The sequence below is a fragment of the Giraffa tippelskirchi genome, chromosome 8 (assembly GCF_054371585.1).
Source record: "Giraffa tippelskirchi isolate mGirTip1 chromosome 8, T2T-mGirTip1v1.2.pri, whole genome shotgun sequence".
NCBI classification, from domain to species: Eukaryota; Metazoa; Chordata; class Mammalia; order Artiodactyla; family Giraffidae; genus Giraffa; species Giraffa tippelskirchi.
In genome coordinates this window covers 109,354,849-109,380,226 of record NC_137282.1, presented here as the reverse complement: position 1 = coordinate 109,380,226, position 25,378 = coordinate 109,354,849, and the positions used below count along the sequence as shown (strand labels likewise).

Genomic DNA, 25,378 nt, shown 5'->3' with positions numbered 1-25,378 from the left:
GCAGGATCTTAAGTGGGAGACCGCAGCCGTTAGAGCAGCCATTAGAGGTCCCGCTCCCCCAGCAGTCAGCGGGGCAGTCCCCTGGGGGCCGTGAGTGTAGTGAGAAGCAACCAAGGCCTTCTCCCCTGGCCTTCCAGATCCTCAGGGCCAGCAGGTGAGTTGGAGGGCCTGGGGACAGGCTGAGGGCTGAACCCCACACGGGGCTCCCCTCCCTGACCAATCACCTTTGTTTCTCCCCCATGTTCTGTCCCCTGCCCCTTGGCCTCCCCCACTTTCTTTCTTTTTTTTTTTTTAAACAAAGCAAAATATGGTGGGCGGTAGGCGCTGGAGGTGCACTGGCCAGAGCCCTTGCCATGGTTGCCCACTGGCTGGACCCAGGCATTGAAGCAGCAGTGAGCCTCTGCCCCCCTACTTCTGTGACCCAAAGGCGGCCGCGGTGTCCGTGGGTCACAGTCCCTGGGGCCTGGTTCCCGTTTGGGCAGCCCGAGGGCAGGCTGAGTCTCGGGCGCCTGGCTCCCTCAGTGATGATGGCTGGGCAGGGTCTGGGTACCTGGCACTGAGGGCTGAGATCTGTCTCTTCAGGAGGGTCTGGGCACTAGTGGGAGGACCCAGACTGGGTGTGGGTTGAACAGTCCAGGGCAGGGTGACTGGCTGATGCTGGAAACGTCTCATTTTAGCTAGGGCGTGGATCTCAGAAAGCCTTGGGACCTTGCCCTTTCTTGTCAGAACAGAAGATAACATTTGTTTTGGTGGAAGTTTCTAGAAACATCATGACCTAACTGTGACCTGACTTCAAGAACAAAGGATCTGACACCAAGAAGTTTGCAACCACTAACCATGCCCCTCCCTTATCTTTTCTTTAATAGGGCTTTGCTGAAAGCTTTTGCGGAGTTCCAAGGTTCTTACGGCAAGAGCCACCCATCTGCTTGCGTGGCCCTACCATAAACTTTTCTGTGCTCCAGACTCCGATGTTTTGGTGTTGTTTGGCTTCACTGTGCATTGGGCACATGGACTTGCATTTGATAACAAAGCCATAAAACAAGCAGCCACCATAATTAATTTAAAGCCTGTTTTGTTATATGACTCATCTTGGTAAACACACTTTTACAAGCCAGACGCTCTTGTCAGTCTCTCACTTCTGAAGGTCAGCCTATTGGTGACAGATGCACTCCAGTAGCATGCTTCTGAGTGGTACCCAACCAACAGTAGTTTAACCTGAGTAACCATGTTTCTATAGATGATGTTAACCCAGTTATACCTCTGAGAGTTCACCAGTTGCTGAACTTCATGCTTCCCTAAACCCTTATATAATAAAATTGACAATGTATTCTGACAATGTGTCTGACCAGCATCTCTTACTATAACAAGCAATACGTTGGCTTTGTCTTTTTATTTCAGATGTTGAGTGATGGTTTCATTGGACACTTTTGGAGGGTCCACCTAGATTCTTTTAAAGATCCTCATTTAGGAGCATTCCAGGGAACCCTGAGGCCAACAGGTACACTCACTGTGCACATTGTGCCAAAATTCTATTTCCTCTTCAGATGTGTTGTCAAGTGAGTCAGTTTCAACAATAACCTCATCTCTGAGTAGTTTCACTGAGTTTATATCACTGAATTTGTTATTCTAGGATTTGTAACCAAATATGTCTTTGTTTAGGCCTAGATCTTTGTATGGAGCAATTAGATCTTTCAGTTTGGAGATGCACCGTTAACTAAATTAAGCCTAGGTCTTTGTATAAGATGATTATACGTTTTGTTTTGGAGACGTGCCATTTAAGAAATGTTTTTTTGCTATTAACCTCCTTGTTCTGCTGCTTGCCTTGTTTTTGGTGCTGTTTATTTCTTGTGTTTTGCTTTCTCCTAGGTTGGTTTGTTTTTTTCCTTTTCTTTTTTTAATTGGAGTATAGTTGATATACAATGTTCTGTTAGTTTCAGGTGTGCGACAAAGTGAGTCAGCTATACATATATCCACTCTTTTTTAGATTCTATTCCCATGTAGGTCATTACAGAGTATTAAATAGAGTTCCTTATGCTATACAATTCCCAGGTGGTGTAGTGGTAATGAATCCACCTGCCAATGCAGGAGACTCAGGAGACACAGGTTTGATACCTGGGTCAGGAAGATCCCCTGGAGGAGGAAATGGCAATTCATTCCAGTATTCTTGCCTGGAAAATTCCATGGACAGTGAAACCTGGCAGGCTACAGTCCATGGAGTTGCAAAGAGTAGTGTGTACATGCCAATCCCAGGCTTCCAATTTATCTTTCCCTATACCCTTCCCCCTGGGTAACCATAAACTCCTTTTCTACAGCTGCAACTGAATTTCTGCTTTGAAAGCTTGTTGCTTTTGAAGTACAAGGGAGTGTTCCATAGGGAACAGCTGGGAGCATAAGGTTGATAAATTTTCAATGCAAACAAGACTTGAGGGCTAATTGTTGCAGATCTGTTAGACAAACAATCAATTTGTGGAAAAAAAAAAGGTTTGTAAAACTTTATCTGGGGTCCCATATAAAACCTTCACAAAGGTACTCTCTTGTTAATTTGTTCACTTTGCTTTGTCCATACTCAAGTATCAAGGATTGTGTGGTTTTTGTCAACTTGACAATCCTAATCTCTGCTTGGTTGGGGAACCCAAATACCCTTCAAAAGCCCACACTGTAAACTGACTGTCGTGGCCTGTCTTCCTTGTGTGTTATGGGTTTGTTTCTGCCAAATCTCATCCTTCTCTTTGGAAGAGCTTCTATTTCCTTTAAGAAGCTCTATAATCTAACTTCTGTATTTTTCTTGGTAAACAGCAAAAAATTATTTTGACTTAATAATGTCATGTTTGACATGTCCAAAGCATTAAATTAATATCATTAAGAAAAACTTTAATAATATTAGGAGACAAAATACCTATAGTCAGATTCTTAAAGTGTCATGCTAAGACCTCAAAAAATTTCTAACTCAAGGCAGCCTCTCTCAAAAACTTTGTAACCTTTTGAAACCTATTCATTTTGCATTTCTTTCTTGTTTTTTACTCAGTTTTACTTGACCTTCTAGATGAGCTATTCTTTTTTGAGGATTTTCTCAACGAAAGAATAATTCTATTATAAAATTTCTAGATGAGAAGGTTGAATTAAAATTCTCATCTAGAGCCAAGTTAAAGGATATAATTGAAGATTTTCCTAAACTTTGGAATACAGACTGAAATTTGTTACAGAATTTAGTATTTTGTTACACAGTTTACTTTCTCTATTACATATCTATACCAACTAGTTAGGCTAGTGCTTAGCCTCTCATGGAAAATGCTTAATAAGCTTAAAGGTAGGAAAGAAAAAATTTAAATCACCCAGTTATATAAATTTTAAAAAGTTGTCTCAAGAGAGCTATGCAAATTTAAGAATTGCCTACAATAAGACAATTTCAGAAATAATATTTTAAGGGAAAAAAATTGTAAACAAAACAAACATGAAAAATATACTTCAGGAAATATTCTAGAAGCTGGAGTAAACCCACAACTAAAGTAGAGAGACAAGTCTTCTCTTGTAAATGGGGTCAACTTTTAAATATGTAATTTAATGATAAAAAAGAAAGTGAAATGTAAAATTGCTAACCTAGAAAATAGTCAAGTTGTGGCTAGACACTGCCAGAGTCTTAGGAAGTAAAGGAGCTGAAACTGGTGTTTGGCTTGCTAGTTAAAAAATAACTGAAGGGACTCCCTTGGTGGCTAATACTCCATGCTCTCAGCGTCTGTGTGTGGGTGGGGCGTTGATCCTTGGTCTGAGAACTAGCTCCCACATGATACAACTAAGAATTTTGTGTAGTAACTAAGACTCAGAGCGGTCAAATAAATAAGTGAATAAAAATAAATTATAAAAATAACTAAAAAAGCCTCCATTCCCTGAAAAATTGGGAGCCTGTGGTTAGGAATACCTGTAGATATTGCAAATACAATGGTAATGGAAAGAATCAATGTTTCATAATGGCTAAGGAACAGTAAAGAATCTGCCTGAAATGTGGGAGACCTGGTTTGATCCCTGGGTAGGGAAGATCCCCTGGAGAAGGGAATGGCTACCCACTCCAGTATTCTTGCCTGGAAAATCCCATGGACAAAGGAGCCTGGTGGGCTATGGTCCATGGGATCACAAACAGTCAGACACAACTGAAGTGACTTAGCACACAAGGAATAGAGGGATAATTATTCCAAATTGGTCCATTGATGTTACTCCAAGGGTGACATTAAGCCCCAGTATTTCCCTTTCCTTTTTCTAACCTCTTGAAGGGACTAATATTGCTTTTTTTGTTGCTACGGAGCCACTACATCTACCATTAATCTCATCAGATCCCTGAGAATAAAATTTTAAAATTGTTTGAAATCTAAAATAGATTTTTAATAAGAAAAACAAAGAGAAATTTTCACTTAAATTAAAAATGACCGACTGTGCCAGGTGGTGAAAGAAGAAAAGACAAAACAGTATAGTACAGCACTGGAGAAGGAAATGGCAACCCACTCCAGTATTCTTGCCTGGAGAATCCTAGGGACAGCGGAGCCTGGTGAGCTGCTGTCTATGGGGTCGCACAGAGTCGGACACAACTGAAGCGACTTAGCAGCAGCAGCAGCAGCAGTACAGTACTCTTGCCTGGAAAATCCCATGGACGGAGGAGCCTGGTAGGCTGCAGTCCATGGGGTTGCAAAGAGTCAGACATGACTGAGTGACTTCACTTTCACTTTTCACTTTCATGCATTGGAGAAGGAAATGGCAACCCACTCCAGTGCTGTTGCCTGGAGAATCCCAGGGACAGCGGAGCCTGGCGGGCTGCCATCTATGGATCGCACAGAGTCGGACACGACAGAAGCAACTTAGCAGCAGCAGCAGTAAAGTATGGAAGGCATGGATTTATTGGAAGCACTAAAAGAATGGGAATGTCTAAGAATCCCAAGTCCTTGCCTAAGTCCCAACCTGTTATTGATACCTTGGAATCACCATCAGAAAGGCATTCCTTTCTTCTCTATGACACAATTCCTGTGAATATAGTAGGTAGGGATTTACTTTGCAAATGAAACTACCAGATAAAATGTACTGCAAAGGATTACTTTTAAAAATCCCAGAAAATTTCTTACAATAAAATTATAGCTGATATTGTTAATAATATACCTATACCATGTATGATTTAAGAACTCACTGAAGGAATAACTATGGTCTCAGAATTGGAACAGGCAAAAAATTCCATGGATTTGTGCTAAGTTGCTTCAGTTGTGTCCGACTCTGCAATCCTATGGACTGTAGCTCACTAGGCTCCTCTGTCCATGGGATTCTCCAGGCAAGAATACTGGATTGGGTTGCCATGTCCTCCTCCAGGGGATCTTCCCAACCCAGGGATAGAATTCATGTCTCTTACTTCTGCATCAGCAGGTAGGTTCTTTACCACTAGCACCACCTGAAAAATTCCACGGACACAGACAGATTTCAACAGAGGCCTTAAAAGTCTTCATGGTTTATATAAACTTTTCTTTTTTTGTACGAACATGAGAAAATTCACCTATGTGGGTTTTAACCCTTCAACATGACATACACTTAAGACCTAATGCCTATTATAAGGCCAATACCTTATTACAGTAGCCGATGCCAGGTTAGTTGCCTCAGAACAGTCATGAATCTCAACTTAATATATTAAAACATCTTCAGATCTTATACTATGATTACCTTCAAACCTGATGTTATTGTATATAGTAACTCCTTGTTGCTAATGAAAAACACTCATATTTATACATCAATTAGTAAGTTATAAGTACCAATGTTTTCTTCAGTCTCATATTATTATCCATTGGAGAAATACTCTTATTCCAGCAACTCTACAATCCTTACCCAATAGGGAACTGTCTGATTGTGTTTTTGAAATGTGATGGCCAAAACAGTTTTTGGATACTTCAGTACCAACTGGTGATTTAATATTCTTTGTGGCTCAAGTGCTAAGTGTCTAAGTGCTGACAATATTATTTGTCAATGGGTTTTTTGACTAAAAAAAGTAGATCAGCAAACCAGACCAATGGACTAAAGGAGAGATTCCAGGAGTAAACACTCACATATATGGTCAAATGATCTTCAACATGGGTGCCAAGACCACTCAACAGGGAAAGGACTTTCTCTTCAACAAATGGTATTGGGAAACCTGGATATCCACATGCAAAAGAGTGAAGTTAGGCCTTAAAGTTACACCATCCACAAAAATGAACACAACGTGGATTCAAAAGACCAAACACTAAAATTTCTATAAGAAAACGTAGCGGGGAAGCTTCATGATGTTGGGCTTGGCAATAGTTTCTTGGTGACACAAGAAAAATCACAGGCAACAAAAGGAAAAATAGACAAATGGGATTACAAAACTTAAAAACTTTGTGCACCAAAGAACAGAATCAGCAGAGTGAAAAGGAAGAAAGTATTATCAGATCATATATTTGATAAGGAGTTAATATCCAGAGTATATAAAGAACTTCTATAACTAAACAACAAAAAATAAAATAACCTGATTAAAAAATGGACAAAGGACTTGAATAGACATTTCTCCAAAGATGATCTATGAATGCCCAACAAGCATATGAAAAGATGTTCAATATTACTAATTATGATCATTACAGAGAAATGCAAATCAAAACCATGATGAGCTATCATCTCACGTCCATTATGATGGCAAATATAGATTTAAAAACAGAAAATAGCAAATGTTGGTGAAAATGTGAAGAAATTGAAACCCAGTGGATTATTGGTAGGATTGTAAAATGTGACAACTGCTAAGGAAAGCAGTATGGAGACGCCTCAAAAATTAAAAACAGAGCCATCATATGACACAATAGTTCCATTTTTGGGTATATACCCAAAAGAATTGCAAGCAGAATCTGAAAGTGATGTTTGCACACCCATTTCATAACAGCATTATTCATAAATAGCCAAAAGGTGGAAACAACCTGAATGTCCATCAACATATAAGTGAATAAACAAAATGTTTAATATACATATGTGAAAGTGAAAGTTGCTCAGTTGTGTCCGACTCTTTGCAACCTCATGGACTATACGGTCCATGGAATTCTCCAGGCCAGAATACTGGAGTGGGTAGCCTTTCCCTTCTCCAGGGGATCTTTTTAACTCAGTGGTCGAACCCAGGTCTCCCGCATTGCAGGCAGATTCTTTTCCAGCTGAGCCACAAGGGAAGCCCAAGAATACTGAAGTGGGTAGCCTATCCCCTCTCCAGCGGATCTTCCTGACCCAGGATATCCAACTGGGGTCTCCTGCACTGCAGGCGGATTCTTTACCAACTGAGCTATCAGGGAAGCCCTCTATATACATATAAGGAATATTATTCAGCCTTAAAAAGAAAGAAAATCCTATCACATGCAGATGAACCTTGAGGACATTATACTAAATAAAATAAGCCAGCCACAAAATGACAAATATTGTATTTACACCTATATGAGATCTAAAGTAGTCAAATTCATACAAACAGAAAGTAGAATGGTAGTTACTAGAGGCTGGGGGAAAGGGAAAAGAGAATTTGCTGTTTTATGAGTTTTATTTATTTATTTATTTTTTTGAGTATGAGTTTTAAATTTGCAAGATGAAAACATTCTGGAGGTTTGTGGATATACATAACACCACTGAACTAACTATTAAAAATGATTAAGACAATAAATTATATGTTTTTTACCATACAAAAAAGACTAGTCTTATTTTACAATAAGTTGATCATTTTCTCTTATAAAATCTAATTTCTTACCAAATTGATCAAATTGTTCCAATGACTGAGCTTTGGCCCTCTTTAGGGCATTTTAAATAACTAAAATAAAATAATAAATACATAAATTAATAGCTAGTATTCTTTCAAAATAATTCACTTTTTAAAACTATGGGAAAAAAAAGCTTTGAAATCTTAGGTACTCATTAAAAATAAACAACAAATGCATTACTTACTAGACATATTCATGATACCTAAAACAATTGCTGTAATAAAGATCAAAACTCACAGAAAAAGAAGTATTATAGAAGCTAGTACACCATGCTGTAGATACTATAGAAATACTGTAGAAGTACTATTAAAATATTTTTAACAGAATAGAGCACTAGATAAACTGACTAAAGTCCTCATACAAGGACTTCATATAAATAACAATAACAGGGTAATAATAAGTTCATGGGGAAGTTCAAGAATTCCATAATGTAAAATATAAAATCTGGACCCCCAAATTCTTAAACATTAGGAATGATCTGTTATGAGCTCCTTGAGGATAAGACATAGCAAAAACAGGTCTTATAGCACCAGAAGGAATGTCAAATTGACATTTGCCAAAATTCTCCATGAACAAATCCATCACAGTAGGGATAGATTTGCCATATTGCAACACTTTTACCCTTTACTGGTTTAAGGTATTCCACTTTTGATTTAGCCTCTCCTATTCTCCTTTCTCGGAGAAGGCAATGGCAATCCACTCCAGTATTCTTGCCTGGAGAATACCAGGGACGGGGGAGCCTGGTGGGCTGCTGTCTATGGGGTCGCACAGAATTGGACATGACTGAAGCAACTTAGCAGCAGCAGCAGCAGCAGCAGCATTCTCCTTTCTAGAAATAATGATTTGCCTAACTCTAGACCAGGGTTCATAAACCAAACCTGGCCTGCCACCTCTTTTTGTAAATACAGAACTGGAAAACAGCCAAACTCATTTTTTTTTTTTAACATATTGTCTATGGCTGCCTTAGTACTGCAACATCAGAGTTGATTCATTGTGACAAAGAATGTATGTTTCACAAAGCTAAAAATATTTAATATTTAGCCTTTTACAGAGGAAGTTTACTAACCTTTGGCCTGAATAATTATCATCATGACTATATAATTCAGTTCTTCAGAGCTGTTTTTAATTCAGCTATTTTAAAGAATGGTGTAAGGGTATATTGCTCTAACTTTACAAATAATGATACTCTGTGCATTTAATACATAAATGAAGGAAAATGCCCTTGCACAAGGGAAATTGCAAAATGAAAACAATAACTTTTTGTCACACCACACTTAGAGACAATTATATTTGTAGCTCCATCAAAATTGAATTATTTCATGAATAGTGTTTTGCTCTTTTTATAAAAGAGTCAAGTTTTTCAATACCAATCCAGGACTAAGATAATTATTCTGTTGAATTATTAGTTAGGTAATTGCAAAAGTATGATTCTTTTGGTAACCAATGTCCAAGATGGTCCCCAATAATTCTCACTTCTTGATATTCATTCCCTTGTATATCCCTTGTACATAGTACCCCTCCTACATTGTATCAGGATTGGTCTATGTGACCAATAGAGTATGGCAATAGTGATAGTATGTCACTCCCAAAATTAGGTTATAAAAGATGTGATATCTGCCTTGCTCTCTCTTGTATCATTCACTCTAGGGGAAATTAGCTACTGTGTTGTGAGCAATCCTATGGAGTGAGATGCCCATGTGGCAAAGAGCTGAGACATCCTATCAGTGGACAATGAGAAACCAGGGCCATCTTGGGTCTTCTTGGGAGTAGATCCTACACTCCTATTCAAACCTTCAACAAACTGTAGCTTTGGCTGACATCTCAACTGCAACCTCAAGAGGAATACTGAACCAGAATCACTCCGATATGATGCTCCCGGATTCTTGACCCTCAAACTATGTGAGATTGACCCTCAAACAATTGAATACTCTTGTTTTAAGCTGCCAAGTTTGAGATAATTTGTTACAGAACAATAGATAACTAACATAATCCAAACATCCTAAATGGACTAGATCTTCTTTAAAAGAGTACAAAAGTACAAAACCTTTGATGGGGAGTGAATCCTGAGAATAATGATCCTATCCAGAGGAGTTAAACTACTAAAGGCATTTATAAAAAATATGTTCCATTACTCTGGCTAACATATTAAATAGTAGTACATTCCCAACTCTGGGGCACAACAAACCAGGTTAAATTCTTTAAACCCAGTAGTTATAGATAATAGAATGGCCTTGGATTTTTGTTTGGCCAACCAGGGAAGATTGTGAACCAGGGAGATTGCTAACCCTATATGTTATACCCAAGTACTATAATTGATTTGCAGTAATCCTTATCTAAGCTAAAGGAAAGGTAACCTAACAACAACAGTCTCACCTGAGTAGCAATGGACTACAGTTGATGTCAACCAACTTAGACCCATGAAAATCTGACAATTCGTGGCACTTCATGTTCCCTCCAAACAAAGACCCTTTATAAGGTCAACAGTTTGCTCTGCTTGAGACACTATGATTGACCAGCAATACATTCAGCTTTGTCTTTTTATTTCACATACTGAGTGGTGGTCACAATATCCTTTGGCAAACTCTCCTGTTTCCTTGATAATTCTGTAAAGTGAAAGTGTTAGTCGCTCGATCATATCCAACTGTTTGCCACCCCATGGACTGTATAGCCCACGAGGTCCCTCTGTCCATGGATTTCTCCAGGCAAGAATACTACAGTGGGTAGCCATTCCTTTTTCCAGGGGATCTTCCCAATCCAGGGATCAAGCCCAGGTCTCCTGTATTTCAGGTGGTTCTTTACCATCTGAGCCACCAGGGAACCTCTTCCCATTTAACAGTAGTGACAGTGATAAGTAATGATGAGGAGGAGGATGTAAGCTCGACTTATTCTATACCCTGTACTGCACTAAGGGCTTTACATGCATTATCTCAGTAACTGAGGACCACCAGTAGTAGCTGACTACCAGCACTTTTTAGGTTTTCAGGAAGCACTCAGCCCTAAAGAAGTTATCAGCCCTGGCTTATTCAGTGCACCTCATTTGCTTTCAATCCTCTGCTCACCCTTCCCCTGTTCTGCTCAATATCATAGAGGACTGACTCCTACAGACCGAGTTTTCCAGGCTCTTCTGTCTGCTGTCTTAAAATTCAGTTCTGCTAATGGGAATCTGGAGTGAAAGGTGAAAGGCAGGAAGAGAGGAAGGGAGGAAGGGAGAATGCAGGGGTATCTCTCCTCCAGCAATAGTGGTTTCCTTCCATTGCTCCGGCACCTTTGAATGGGTTTTCCTTGGTGGTCATTACTCACATTATTCTGTTTGAAATACCTAGAGCACTTTCTGCTTTTCTGGATCTTTATTGATACAATCAGAAAGAACTGGTGGTAAAAATTATACCAGGTAGATTTGAGAGGCTTGAGATTTAATGCCAGGGCTAAATTACTTGTGACCTTGAAAAAAATTAGTTTGTTGTTGCAGTTTTGATATCTGTGTAAGACAATAGCTCATCTTATTGTCCCCACTATCTCACCGAACTAGAATCTTCTATAATCCTGGCTTACAGAAATTAGTTAAACATTTGTAAGAGACAGCTTTTCCCTTCTTCCATATAACAGCACTATGAATAGATTTAATGGCCTTGATTACATCTAGAAATATAGCTATTCCCTTAATCAGGTAAAACATATAAAATATCCTTTTCTGTGAACAGAGCAAGCTAGATAATTTGAGGGGCCCAGTGCAAAATGAAAAAGCAGGCTCTTGTTGAAAAATGCAGAGAAAAAGTGCCATTAAAAGTATTACAAATAAAGCTTTTCCTTTAAAAACACTTTGTTACTTATAAAATACAACAGAGGTAATAGTGGTATATGAGTAACAATATAACTCACAAAAAATGCTTTTGATGCCATAATTTTACATAAAACAATAAATAGAATAATTTTTTATCAATGTGCTATCTTAATCATGATTTTGTGGCTTTCTTTTAGGAAAATTAATTTTGAATGTTCTTAAAATATATACCTTTAGCAATTTTATTTTCAATTGATACAATCCAAAGCAACATTACTTGCTCTTTAAAAATGAAAAGTTGCAAACAATTTTTGATAATTTTAAATTTTGACAAGGATTCTTCTGCTGATGGAATTGTTGAAGCTATTAAGAGTATTTTATAGTCTATTTTATAGGCAATATTTGGATAAGTTTCTGATAAATTATTTTGAAATAAAAATTTTAGCACCTATAGAGCTAATGAGCTCCATGGGATATTTTTTCTAAAAGTATTTCATTCTTCATACAAAATATTTTTGTGTAAGTTGAAATTTAATTAAAAATGTAAATTTATACAATGGAATTTTAATATTTCTTCTGACATTTCTTGTAACTTGTGGAGGTTGTACAAAGAAATCAAATGTGACTTCATAATTTGTATAAAATTTAAAGTGATTGCTTATGCATTCTACCCATGCATGTTCAACTACAAGAAAATAATTTTTAATTAGACTCCTCATTAATAATTTGTTCATCTGAAGCTTCATAGTAAGTAGTATACCTTCCTATCAAATGTCTTGATCTTTAAATTTGTTTTCTAAGTCTGTGGGTATGTGCTTTGCAGTATTGAAGCTGTTTTCAAAACCTGAGATTCTTTTTTTTTAGGGAACTAATTTATTTTGATTTTTCTGAAAATCAGGAGCTATGAAAAACAAGTTGACTATCTGGCCATACCAAAAGCAAAATACAAGTAAAAATAACATTCAGAAATCATGCTTAACCATAAAGAAACATGTTTTAAAATATCAAATTTAAAACTCCTTCTTCTGTAAAGCAAAACAAGTTTGCTAAACCACAACACTGAAGTGGAGTTTAACTGACATAATTTTTTAAAATAGAAATTAAAAGGAGAAAAAGCACTCCATTTCCACCCTGGAATCCCATCATTTATAAAATAACATGCTCAAATGTTAGTGAAAATAAACAGTTGGTAAAACTGAAAATAAATCTTTCAATGAATGCATTCAGATTCTAACAGAACACCGCCTCATATTTGCAGAAGAATAGCTTTTGTCGCACTTAGGTCTTACCAAACACAAATAAACAAAAATGGGGATTAAAAACAGCTACTGTAGAGTAGCAACTATCACAAAATAAAAGGAACCTAGTTCCACAGAGTTGTATGTATAGGGCCAATTTTATTCCTAGAGTCCCAGAGTCTTGTACTATCAAAATAAAAGTATCTTTGTCTTGGAAAAAGTCTGATGAAGGCACCAAAATCTTATTATCCGTGTTCCGCCAATGATAATTGGAATGCTCTTATCATCCTTTCAAGATAACTTCAACTTATTAAGAGTTAACATTCGAGAAATATTTAAGTAAGTGCCAGCCTCATCTGCATTAACAAGGCTCTTTCTGTTCTCTTTGTGTGGGTGTGTATGCCCAGTAGCCTCCATTCTTTCTGAACCCAGGGGCTGCAGCCCACCAGGCTCCACTGTCCATGGAATTTTCCAGGCAAGAATACTGGAGTGGGTTGCCATTTCCTTCTCCAGGGAAAACCTGGCATTCTAAACACTTCAAAAGATTATAATGACTCCCTGACATGCTTTCTTGCAGTGTTCATGTGTAGAGTTTTATTTTGTAATAATTTACTGACAAAATTTACTGCTATGTGCTGGCAGTTTCTGTCCCAGCCTCAGGCCAGACTTAATATTTGTGCAGATGCCCCAGTCAGGCTCTAGGGACAAAGGGGTGAGAGCTTCCCACCATGGGTCCTAGAAGTACCTGTGTGCAGAAACCTTCCTTTGTCACATGGCTATGGTCACTGCTGCCGTGGCTGCTGCTTTTGCACTGAAGTTGCCATCGTTGCTGCCTGTTTGGGCCTAGGTTCTGGCCTGGCAGACTTGTTTAGGAAAATATAATGCTTTTTTGCACCTAAGGTCTTGAAAAGTTGAGCCAAAATACTGCAGAAGAGGAGCCTGGGATGCATAGCTTTATAAAATCACCTGGTAGCACTAGTGGATATAAAATCATGGGATGGCAGACACAGAGCTCCTGGTGCCAATGGGAACCCCTAACAGTGCTAGGGGACCCATAAGAATGCACACAATTGTTTCCAAGATATTCTAACAATATAATTAATGTTATAGGTGAGTGAGAATCTTACAGAAGTAATGATGCAGGAAGATTGGTGAGTTTGGAGACAAATCTATCCAAAGGTGCATTTTTGGATGAAAACTAAAGAGAAGTAATTTTGTGTTGACTTAAATAAGTACTTCCTCCAGACTATGATATTTCTTTATCTTGAAATATTTGACCACTTTGAAAGAATGGGAATTTATTTATATGCATGTGTGCCATTCTAGTACTTCTTGAAGATTCTACAAGCTTCATTCATCTTAGGTGTAAAATATGTTGCAGTACTTTTCACAGTGGCATATTAAAAACACTTTTCATTATGTAAAATTTCAAATATATGCAAAACTAGAGAGAACAGTATAATGAACCCCTCTTATGTACCCACATCCAGTGTCAATAATTTCATGACTGAGTTTTTTATCTGTAACTTTACACATTTTCCTCAATTCTAGATTATCCCCAGACATATCATTTTATCTACAAAAATTTCAATATGTACCTTTAAAGAATTAGGTACCATTATTTCTGGCTTCCCTAGTCGCTCAGATGATAAAGAATCCACCTGCAATGCAAGAGACCTGGGTTCGATCCCTGGGTCAGGAAGATCCCCTGGAGAAGGGAATGGCTACTCATTCCAGTATTCTTGCCTGGAGAACTACATGGGCAGAGGAGCCTGGCGGGCTACAGTCCATCGGGTCTCAAAGGGCCAGACACGACTGAGCAGCTAACATTTTCACTTTCACTTTAACTATTATTTCATCTCAAATTTAACAATAGTTATTAGCATTACAATATACTTATAGTTATTATTTACATTTGTCTCTCTTGTTTTATTAGGTGGTTTGGGGATAACAATTTTGAGAGGTTTGCAGAAAGGGATCCCAGAAACAAAGGGACAAGTGACCGGTGAGAGTATAGGTATGTTTGCAGGATTCATTTGCCCTTGGCTATTCTCACATGAATCAGTTTTAAAAACAGGACTTGGACCAAAACAATTTATCCTGTTTGATGATTTGGCAGAATCAACCAGTATAATCTAATTGGAACATTTTTTTAGACAAGGTGAACATATTTCCCTTACAGAACTGCATTGTCTAGAGTTAGCAATTCTTTTTTAAACCAAGGCTGTCTGTGAAAAAGCGGAAAGAGAGCCCTCTTTAAAGATCTTGCCCTTTCACAAAAATCTCAGTTGCTCTTTTCAAAACCCTAAATGTGGAATTATGGCATAAAATAGGGGAAAAATTACTCTCAATTGTTCTAAATGGTTATAAGGCACTGTCCCTTATTTCACTCTTGCTTTATTTTTGCTATATGACTTGTCAGGTTTGGGAGGGAATAAAATATGTTCTTGAAATCTGTGGTAAGAGAAAGATATTTTTTTGATATTTTGATATTTGATCAAACTTAAGATGCCATTGACTGTACCATTATGTACTATTAAAAAGGGGGAAAAATCCTGTTGACTAAACTTAACAGCATAAAATTCATTCCAATTTTAGAGATGTTAAAATGTGAAAATGAACGTGTATTTTAGAATCTATGATATATGGCATTTATTGAGTGCCTTTTATAGACCAAGTTCTGTTCCTGATCCTTGACAAAGATTATCTAAATTAATTATTACAAAAAACCTAGTCACATGGGTATCCCTACCTTCATGTTAGAGAGGAGGAAAGTAAAGCCCAAAGAAGCTAAAAACATTGGCTAAAGATCACAGAGTTAGCAACTGGAACAAGTTCATCATACCTTCCTCTTCTCAGACTTCTGTTCTTGCTCTGTAACTCCAGTCAAGGTATGCCTTGATAAATTGTGGCCCTCTTGGGTATTTGCAGCATGTGGCCTGTTTTCACCTTGAGCATTTTTCATTTATAGCAGACCCTTATAAGACCTTCTTCATGTGAGGCAAAGCCTCATCCTGCCCAAACTCAGATGGGAAAGCCCAGTTAGAACCTCAGTTTTCACCTGGACAGAATGGTGGGGGCTGGAGGAATCTGTAGCTCGGTGGGTCTGTGGATCCTCAGGGCTTGAGAGTAGATTCACCAGACACTCGACCTGCAACAGTGTACCAACTCCAAGTGCCAGCTCTCACTGTCACAGTCAAATTGCCAGGGTCCAGAGTGCTTGGGTCAGAGAAGGCGCTGGCGACCCACTCTAGTACTCTTGCCTGGAAAATCCCATGGACGGAGGAGCCTGGTAGGCTGCAGTCCATGGGGTCGCTAAGAGTTGGACACGACTGCACTTTCACTTTTCACTTTCATGTATTGGAGAAGGAAATGGCAACCCACTCCAGTGTTCTTGCCTGGAGAATCCTAGGGATGGAGGAGCCTGGTGGGCTGCCATCTATGGGATTGCACAGAGTCGGACACGACTGATGCGACTTAGCAGCAGCAGCAGCAGAGTGCTTGGGTGGTCTCTGGGGCTGAGGCTGAACTGCAAGGGCTAGAGAAGGACGACTCTCACATTCTTCACTTAAGAGAGAACCAGGAAGTTAGACCTGCAACTGTGGGATGTAGGTTGGACAGTCCTTTTCTTGCTACTTTTCTGCTTATGTTTCCTAAGCCCTCTCTTCTGTGATTAAGCCCCACTCAGGTTTCTATTAACTTTGTGGCTATAGGGCAAGTAATTTAACCTCTGTTATCTTCAGTTAAGTATTTTAAAATAGAAATATCATACACTGGTTGTGAGGATTAAAATATACTGATCGCCAAGTTAGTCTCATACACATTAGTTCTTCTACCTTCCATTTTCACAGGCCATATATTAAATGCCATTTGTACCATTATCTACCATTCTCCCACCTTAACAAGATAGTAATGATAATAATTTATACATAGTTTCCTAAAAGTTGTTCTATCATTACCCTATTATCTCAGCTGATTTTCCAACAATCCATTGAAGTGGCTAGCAAAATATTCTCTTTGAAAATCTCAGTTAAATAGTAACATTTAAAAGTAACAGAAATAGTCATTGGACTTCCCTGGTGGCTCAGATGGTAAAGGATCTGCCTGCAATGCAGGAGACCAGGTTGGAGCCCTAGGTCAGGAAGATCCCCTGGAGAAGAGAATGGCAACCCACTCCAGTATTCTTGCCTGGAGAATTCCGTGGACAGAGGAGCCTGGCGGGCTACAGTCCATGCGGTCACAAAGAGTTGGACACGACTAAGCAACTAACAATAGTAACAAAAATATTTTTTAAAGTTCTCTATTGCAGAGAGTTGGAGAAGGCAATGGCACCCCACTCCAGTACTCTTGCCTGGAAAATCCCATGGACAGAGGAGCCTGGTAGGCTGCAGTCCATGAGGTCGCTAAGAGTCGGACACGACTGAGCGACTTCACTTTCACTTTTCCCTTTGATGCACTGGAGAAGGAAATGGCAACCCATTCCAGTATTCTTGCCTGGAGAATCCCAGGGACGGCGGAGCCTGGTGGGCTGCCGTCTACGGGGTCGCACGGAGTCGGACACGAACGACTGAAGCGACTTAGCAGCAGCAGCGGCATTGCAGAGAGTAAAGAAAAAACTTGATATATTGATGGGAAAGTCTAAACTTGTCTAAACTTGCTTGTCTGAAGGAGAGGAGAGATGTCAGTGAATAGATGATTGAAGATAGTTGGAATTATACCCTGAGTACTATTATACTAAAAATGTAAGTGTCACTGAACTTGTAAATTATTGCTCGAGTAATATAAATAAAAATCTTTTGGGGTACACATTTGAATGCCAAATGGTTCTTGACTGTCCAAAAAGTGGTTCCCTTGGTATTTAGGTAGGATCTTGAGTTTATAAGTCTTGGGTGTATATCTTGTCTCCTCGTGTTCAGTTGTGTCCGACTCTTAGCGACCCTATGGACTGCCACCCATCAGGCTCTTCTGTCCATGGGATTTTTCAGGCAAGAGTACTAGAGTGGGTTGCCATATCCTCCTCCAGGGGATCTTCCCAACCCAGGAATCGAACCTGCATGTCCTGCATTGCAGGTGGATTCTTTACTTGCTGCTCAGGGAAGCCCTGCTTATATGTCTAATATCCCTGATAGAGTTTTCTGCCAAGAGGTATTATGTATTCAATAGTAATAGAACGCTAAAATATCTTCTAATAAAACAGTTCTTTAATGTTTTTTAAATGCTCTTGGCTATTTCTATTCTAAACAGCTGAGGCATACACTTAGGGAAAAGCAAAGCATATCTAACACATAATCTGGCTGAGAGCAGAATTCGGAGGAAATGAGATACTCAACGGCGACACACTTGTCTTTAAGGTGAGACTTCTCTTTGTTTGAGGGTGGACCACTTGGATGAATCGTTTTAGTAATGCATTTGTAAAGGAAGCATTTAACCATTTTTCTCAAGAAGCCCATAAAGTAGGGTTTGTTTTCATTCTTCAGTCGCTAAGATGTGTCTGACTCTTTGTGACCCCGTGGACTGCAACCCACCAGGCGCCTCTGTCTTCTACTATCTGTTGGAGTTTGCTCAAAATAAAGTAGGGTAATAGCTCCAAATGCAAAAGCTTCAGAATAACATATTAAATGTTCTGTTTGATAATGTAAATGTAGTATTTCAAAAAGCTAATGAAAAAAAATTCCCCTATATCTGGATTTAGATTGTCCTTTGCCTGAATATGATGTGTCAGTGGAGTTAGGTGTTTTTTTTTTTTTTTCCTCATGAAGTGTCCGTAAAAATCCAGGAACCACAGCAGGAAGGTCATGTGGGCCTGGACTTCCTTTTACCTCAAGACCACAGCAGGGAGGTCTGTAATATGGATATAGACAAGCTTGAAGCAGCACTAGATGGCTTGGGTGATTGGTGTTCTACCCCAGAGTTAAGGTGGTATAACCTTGATTTAGGGCAGTGTTTGAAGGCTCACATGCTTGTCCTAGGTATCTTTGATAAAAGGGAAGTATTACCATGAAGGAAATGGGTGCTCGGGTACCTGACATCCAGAGATGGGAAAGGAAAGAGCCTTGGGCTGGGGAGAGGTTTTCCTTCTTCCTTGGGGGCAAAGAGGGAACTGAGCGTGGAGTCTGAATGTGGAGGTATCTAAGGATTCCTGTGGGTAGAGTGTACACAGCTGGCTCCTACCCCCATCAGGAGAGGACCTGTGAGAGCTAAGAGAAGATAGTGAACTTGCGTTTGGGGTGTGACTCTCAGAGTAACCATCTTTAGTCTTGGTTGTGGGCTACCTTCCTGGTGTATTTCTGTTCTCCTAATCTTTCAATGAAGCTTTATTTAAAGGGATGGCTCCTTCTCAGATTGTCTTGGGGCATTGTAGAGGGCTCTGTGTCCATCTTGAGGTTGAACAGTAGCTGGGAAAGCAAAACCAGCCTGGGACAGCTGGTTGGGTGTGGGCACACATGCTGTACACAAAGTAGAGCCATTATCCAGAGAGAGCATCTGGCTCCAGGAGTCCCGGGCTTTGTGGAACCTGTCATCATTCTTAGAGTTTTCACTGCTGCCCTTGAGAGGGTAGCCCAATGAAAGATGAGGCTTTCTGCTTTTACAGGGATGTGGGTCAGGGTTATTTGGATATTAAAAAGAAGGCTGACTTCTGAAAGGTGGAGAACCTAGAGGAATATTTGCATTGTACAGCCTTCAACAATCAAGTCAAGTACCTTCTCTAAGTCTTCTTAGCCTGGTGTGTGAGTTTAGCATCCTTCTTAGTGGTCCCTTAGCACCCTGGGTGCTATTATTTATGCAAATAGTAATAATTAACACTTGCTGAATGCTTACATTGTGCCAAACAGTGAGTTAAGTGCTTTACATGACTTTCCTCATTCAGGACTCTGTTATCCCCATTTTTCAGATGAGGCAACTGAAATTTGGAGAAGTTACGTGGATTTGCCTCACATCCCGCAGCTAGGAATTCATGGAGTAGAATTTGAGCCTCAGTGGTCTGTTCCAGAACTCATGCATGCAGGAATTAGAATGTACTCATTTAATTTCTCTGTTCACTTAAAAAAATACTATCCATTTTCTTAGAATTGTATCTGTTTCTTGTCTGTGTACCCCTATCTAGTGCTAGGTATATAAGAAATGTTTGGCAGATAGTTATGGAAAGGTTGAATGGATGACAGACCCTAAGGAACAAAATTACACACTGAAGCTCTTGGCATATAATAATTACTTAATAAATGTTAGTGATTATTATAATTTTGGGAAATAAAAATACATTTAAAAGAGCAGTTGTGTGTCATATACCTTATTTCTTTCAAATTTTTCTTTAATTGCATATTTCTATACAATTTTAGAAAGTAGTGAGCATTTAATTTCTATGCTGTATTTTGAATACACAGGAGTTAAATATCATTTTTGATAGAGTTTTTCCCTTGAAATTTGAGCTGTGTTTACTTGAAATGTGAATATAGTTGAGTAGAAAAGAGAGCTGCTGCAAGTTCAATTTAAACAATCTACAGTTTGAGAATATAGATGACATTAAATGTGAAAGACTTTCTTATCATATGCTTCCAGCCACCACAGCTGGAGGACAAAAGCCAACTGTCAGATCAGAAGAATATTGTGATTTTTGTATAATACAAAACTCAAGTTTTCTCATTTTTTGGCTTCATAGTCAATCCATTCCCCTTATTCTTACTACAAAAGTATCTAAATTGATTTAAAATTTTGTAACTGGAATATTGTACTATGGTGCCAATTTACTTATGGCATTGAAATATCCTGATGCGAGTATCTTTGAGGAGGTAGGTAGACTGAATGAATTATGTTATTATTGTTGTTGTTTTTATTGTTATTTTTTATCCTTTATCCATTTGTGGCAGAGCCTGCTTATTGCACATCACAATATCCATACTCTTTCCTCCTGAGTAATATAATCCGGTATTTATGTGGGGATAATACATCCAGCTACAGGACAGCTTCCTTTGCAACAAAGTGTGAATGTGATTATGGTATGAAATTCTGTTAGTGATATATAAATGGAAAAACTGTGAATTATATCTGGAAAGTCTCCTTAAAAGGGAAAGAGTAGACTCTTTATTCTCTGAAACGTGAGTATAATGGCTGGAGCTCCAGCAACTAGCTTGAACCAGGAGGTGACCTGTCAAATGGCAGCCAAGAATGGCAAAGCAACAATGAGAAAGATCTTGGCTCTCTAACACTTGGAGACTCCATACTGGCCAAGAACTGCCAATTTCTGGCCATTATACAAAAGAGATAGCTCAGATGGTAAAGAATCTGCCTGTAATGTGGGCAGACACCTGGATTTGATCCCTGGTTAGAGAAGATCCCCTGGAAAAATGGCAACCAGCTTCAGTATTCTTGCCTGGAAAATCCCACAGACAGTAAAGCCTGGCAGGCTACAGTCAATAGGGACGCAAAGAGTTGGACATGACTGAGGGCGCACACACAGATACATTTATTTCCACCATCACTTTGGATTGCTCTGTTATATGCAGCCAAACCTATTCCTAATACATATTCTGAGGAAATGAGAGAAACTTTAAGAGAAGTTTTCTGTATCAGTGTATTAAAGTGCTTCCATTGTAGGCTGTTTTGTTTCTGCTCACTTCTAGCTTGTCAGTCCTATCTTCCTTTCTTCAATAATCTTCTAGGCTGACCATTAAGATGCCAGCTGTTTTGAGGACTCTTATTGTGTGTGTTAGTCGCTCAGGCATGTCTGACTCTTTGCAACCCCCATGGACTGTCGCCTGCCAGGCTCCTCTGTCCATGGAATTCTCCAGGCAAGAATACTGGAGTGGGTAGCCATTCTCTTCTCCAGGGGAATCTTCCCGATCCAGGGATTGAACCTGGATCTCTTGCTTGCAGGTGGATTCTTTATCATCTGAGCCACCAGGGAAGTCTTTATTGCTATTCTTCTATCTTCAATATCTGTATAAGGCTGTTGTAATTTCCTAAGTTCTCATCTCTCTCTTAGCCAAAATCCCTGGGTGTTTCTGGCATAAAATAGCATCAGTGGACTTAGAGATTTCTCATTAATTCAGAAGGTACAAACTGTGGAAACAATTGTTCTAAGTGATTTTTTTCTAGAAACCGATTTTTAGATACTGTTTCTGTGATGATAGATTAGCAAACACTGACTTGAACATAGGCAGTCTTGATTTTAACTGATAGTGTTCAGTGAGAAGCAGTGAATAGAAAGAATTCCAACCAAGCTTTGAATCCCAGTTCTGATAGTCAATAGCTATAAGAATTTGGAAAAACACCTAAACTTCATGAGCCTCGATTTCTTTGAATATAAAATAAATTGTGATAAATACTAAAAAGTGCTAATGAACATGTGAAAATAAACATGCTCTCGCTAACCTTACTTAACTTTGCAAATATATGGCAGTTTGGGTCAATGGAAAATATCTAGGTCCAGCACTTAGCATATACTTGCTAGCAGGGTAATTTTGGCCAAATTAGTTAATGTTTTTGAGCCCCTTCTTGTCTTCTTGTCTGCAAAATGAGAAAAATAATAATATTGCCTTACGGGGCTGTTGTGAGTGTTAAATGCAATAATGTATGTGAAGATTATAAGATAGTAAGTACCTGGTGCCTCATTCCCCCAAATGATAGATAATAGTATTCTTGTGGTTGTTAACTCTTTTCTATTTTCTTGGCAATTAATGGTGAACTATGCCTTCAGTACAGTTCAGTCGCTCAGTCGTGTCTGACTCTTTGCGACCCCATGAACTGCAGCACGCCAGGCCTTCCTGTCCATCACCAACTCCCGGAGCCCACCCAGACTCATGTCCATTGTGTCGGTGATGCCATCCAACCATCTCATCCTCTGTCGTCCCCTTCTCCTCCTGACCCCAATCCTTCCCAGCATCAGGGTCTTTTCCAGTGAGTCAACTCTTCGCATGAGGTAGCCAAAGTATTGGAGTTTCAGCTTCAACATCAGTCCTTCCAATGAACACCCAGGACTGATCTCCTTTAGGATGGACTGGTTGGATCTCCTTGCAGTCCAAGGGACTCTCAAGAGTCTTCTCCAACACCACCGTTCAAAAGCATCAATTCTTCGGCGCTCAGCTTTCTTCACCATCCAACTCTCACATCCATACATGACTACTGGAAAAACCATGGCCTTGACTAGATGGACCTTTGTTGACAAAGTAATGTCTCTGCTTTTTAATATACTATCTAGGTTGGTCATAACTTTCCTTCCAAGGAGTAAGCGTCTTTTAATTTCATGGCTGCAATCACCATCTGCAGTGATTTTGGAGCCCAAAAAATAAAGTTTGACACTGTTTGCACTGTTTCCCCATCTATTTGCCATGAAGTGATGGGACCAGATGCCATGATCTTAGTTTTCTGAATGTTGAGCTTTAAGCCAACTTTTTCATTCTCCTCTTTAACTTTCATCAAGAGGCTTTTTAGTTCCTCTTCACTTTCTGCCATAAGGGTGGTGTCATTTGCATATCTGAGGTTACTGATATTTCTCCTGGCAATCTTGATTCCAGCTTGTGCTTCCTCCAGCCCAGCATTTCTCATGATATACTCTGCATATAAGTTAAATAAGCAGGGTGACAATATACAGCTTTGACGTACTCCTTTTCCTATTTGGAACCAGTCTGTTGTTCCATGTCCAGTTCTAACTATTGCTTCCTGACCTGCATACAGGTTTCTCAAGAGACAGGTCAAGTTGGTCTGGTATTCCCATCTCTTTCAGAATTTTCCACAGTTTGTTGTGATCCACACAGTCAAAGGCTTTGGCATAGTCAATAAAGCAGAAATAGATGTTTTTCTGGAACTCTCTTTTTTTTTCGATGATCCAGCGGATGTTGGCAATTTGATCTTTGGTTCCTCTGCCTTTTCTAAAACCAGCTTGAACATCTGGAAGTTCACGGTTCACATATTGTTGAAGCCTGGCTTGGAGAATTTTAAGCATTACTTTACTAGTGTGTGAGATGAGTGCAATTGTGCGGTAGTTTGAGCGTTCTTTGGCATTGCCTTTCTTTGGGAGTGGAATGAAAACTGACCTTTTCCAGTCCTGTGGCCACTGCTGAGTTTTCCAAATTTGCTGGCATATTGAGTGCAGCACTTTCACAGTATCATCTTACTATGCCTTATTGACTTTTAAAGTAGGTAAGTAGCTGGGTTGTTGAATCATACTATAAATAGAGTATATTAATAGCTTTATGTCTGCCTAAAGGTACATATTAGGTAAAATACTGCAGCCTCAGTCAATATTTTTATTGATGCTATGCGTGAAGGTAATGTTTGATGATAACACAAAGTTGAGATAGATGGAACCATGAACATGATATAATGAAAAGGACACAGGTATTGATGACTGAAGACTTGGCCTTGAGTCCCAAAATTCAATCATGTGATGACTCAGTTTCCTCATCAGCAAAATTATAACACTAGCAAGAATAGGAAGCAGATGCATTTTATGAGCATCTGTTCTTAAAGATACCATATAATATGCTATCTTAAAGATATCATAAAATTCATGACATACTCTGAAAAACGATAATGGGTATGCTTGTTACCATCTAAACTAGTCCCAATAAGTGACGATAGTATAAGCATAGTTCACCAGCTTCAAAATTATATAATTACTGACAATTTCTTAAAAAGTGAATTTGAACTGCTTCAAATTTTATGCACAAAATGTACCTTTACTTATATTTCAAATTCATGTACTTAAGATTTGCATAAAATGAAAGCAAGTGAATTAATCTGGTCTGCTACTCAGGAGAAAGCTGCATTTTGGAGATTCTGAGGCCAGCTTGAGTCACTTGTGACAAGCAGTTTGACCAAAAGCTGATGACTGTTCCTAAAAAGATCAGCTTATAAAAGTATTGAAAATAAAAATCTTTCATCTTTTATCCCCGTCTCTGAGACAAAAATATTTTACTGGTGTCAGGGAAAAAGGGCTGGAGCTAACTAGGTAATTTAGGTTTATGTATAAAGATGGATAAAACTGAACTTTGTAGCTGTACTGAATACTTGTGAGTCTCCTGTTTGTCATCCAGACTATAAGAAGGTTCTGACCACAGGTATCTAAGGTATCTACCAACACTGACTATATTTGATGCATTCTTTCAGCCTCTTCTGATCCCTAAACCTTGGGTTTTTATGGCTTTGCCATAGCTACTGTGGGGGAGGGTCATGAATTTACGATACTTGAGACTAATGCCTCAAGTCTCTGGCCCCTCTTACCAGCTCCAGATTTGTATGAAGTATGATGTATTTTCCCTAGAGGTTGCTGAAGAGGCCACAGTCTGGGTGTTTAGAGGTATAAAATCCTCATAGAACAAACTGTGACCAGTGGGGAACAGAAATCAGGATCGAGCTAGCAGACAAATTCCCTCTCCATTTTTTCCTACAATAGACTGTTGCAAGTCATAGTTTTCCCTTATAATCTGTCCAGACATGTCCTGCATGGCTAAGAAGGGAACACCAGTAAAGCAATTATTTGTTGTAGAATCGGACACGACTGAAGCGACTTAGCAGCAGCAGTAGCCAGGGTGGTCAGTGCATTACTTTGTATTTTCTCCCATCTTCTGACTCAGTTATCTTTTCCTTCATTTTTGCTG

The 25,378-nt window shown here is 39.0% G+C and overlaps 1 long non-coding RNA gene across 1 annotated transcript; it reads left to right on the top strand.

Moving 5' to 3' along the window:
- The first annotated feature begins 36 nt into the window (after nt 1-36).
- Nucleotides 37-20,053, top strand: LOC145516825 (uncharacterized). Its single transcript, XR_014061792.1, has 5 exons — nt 37-154; nt 1,399-1,498; nt 14,719-14,799; nt 18,027-18,133; nt 19,675-20,053. It is a non-coding gene; the product is annotated as an uncharacterized LOC145516825 (long non-coding RNA).
- Nucleotides 20,054-25,378: the final 5,325 nt, after the last annotated feature.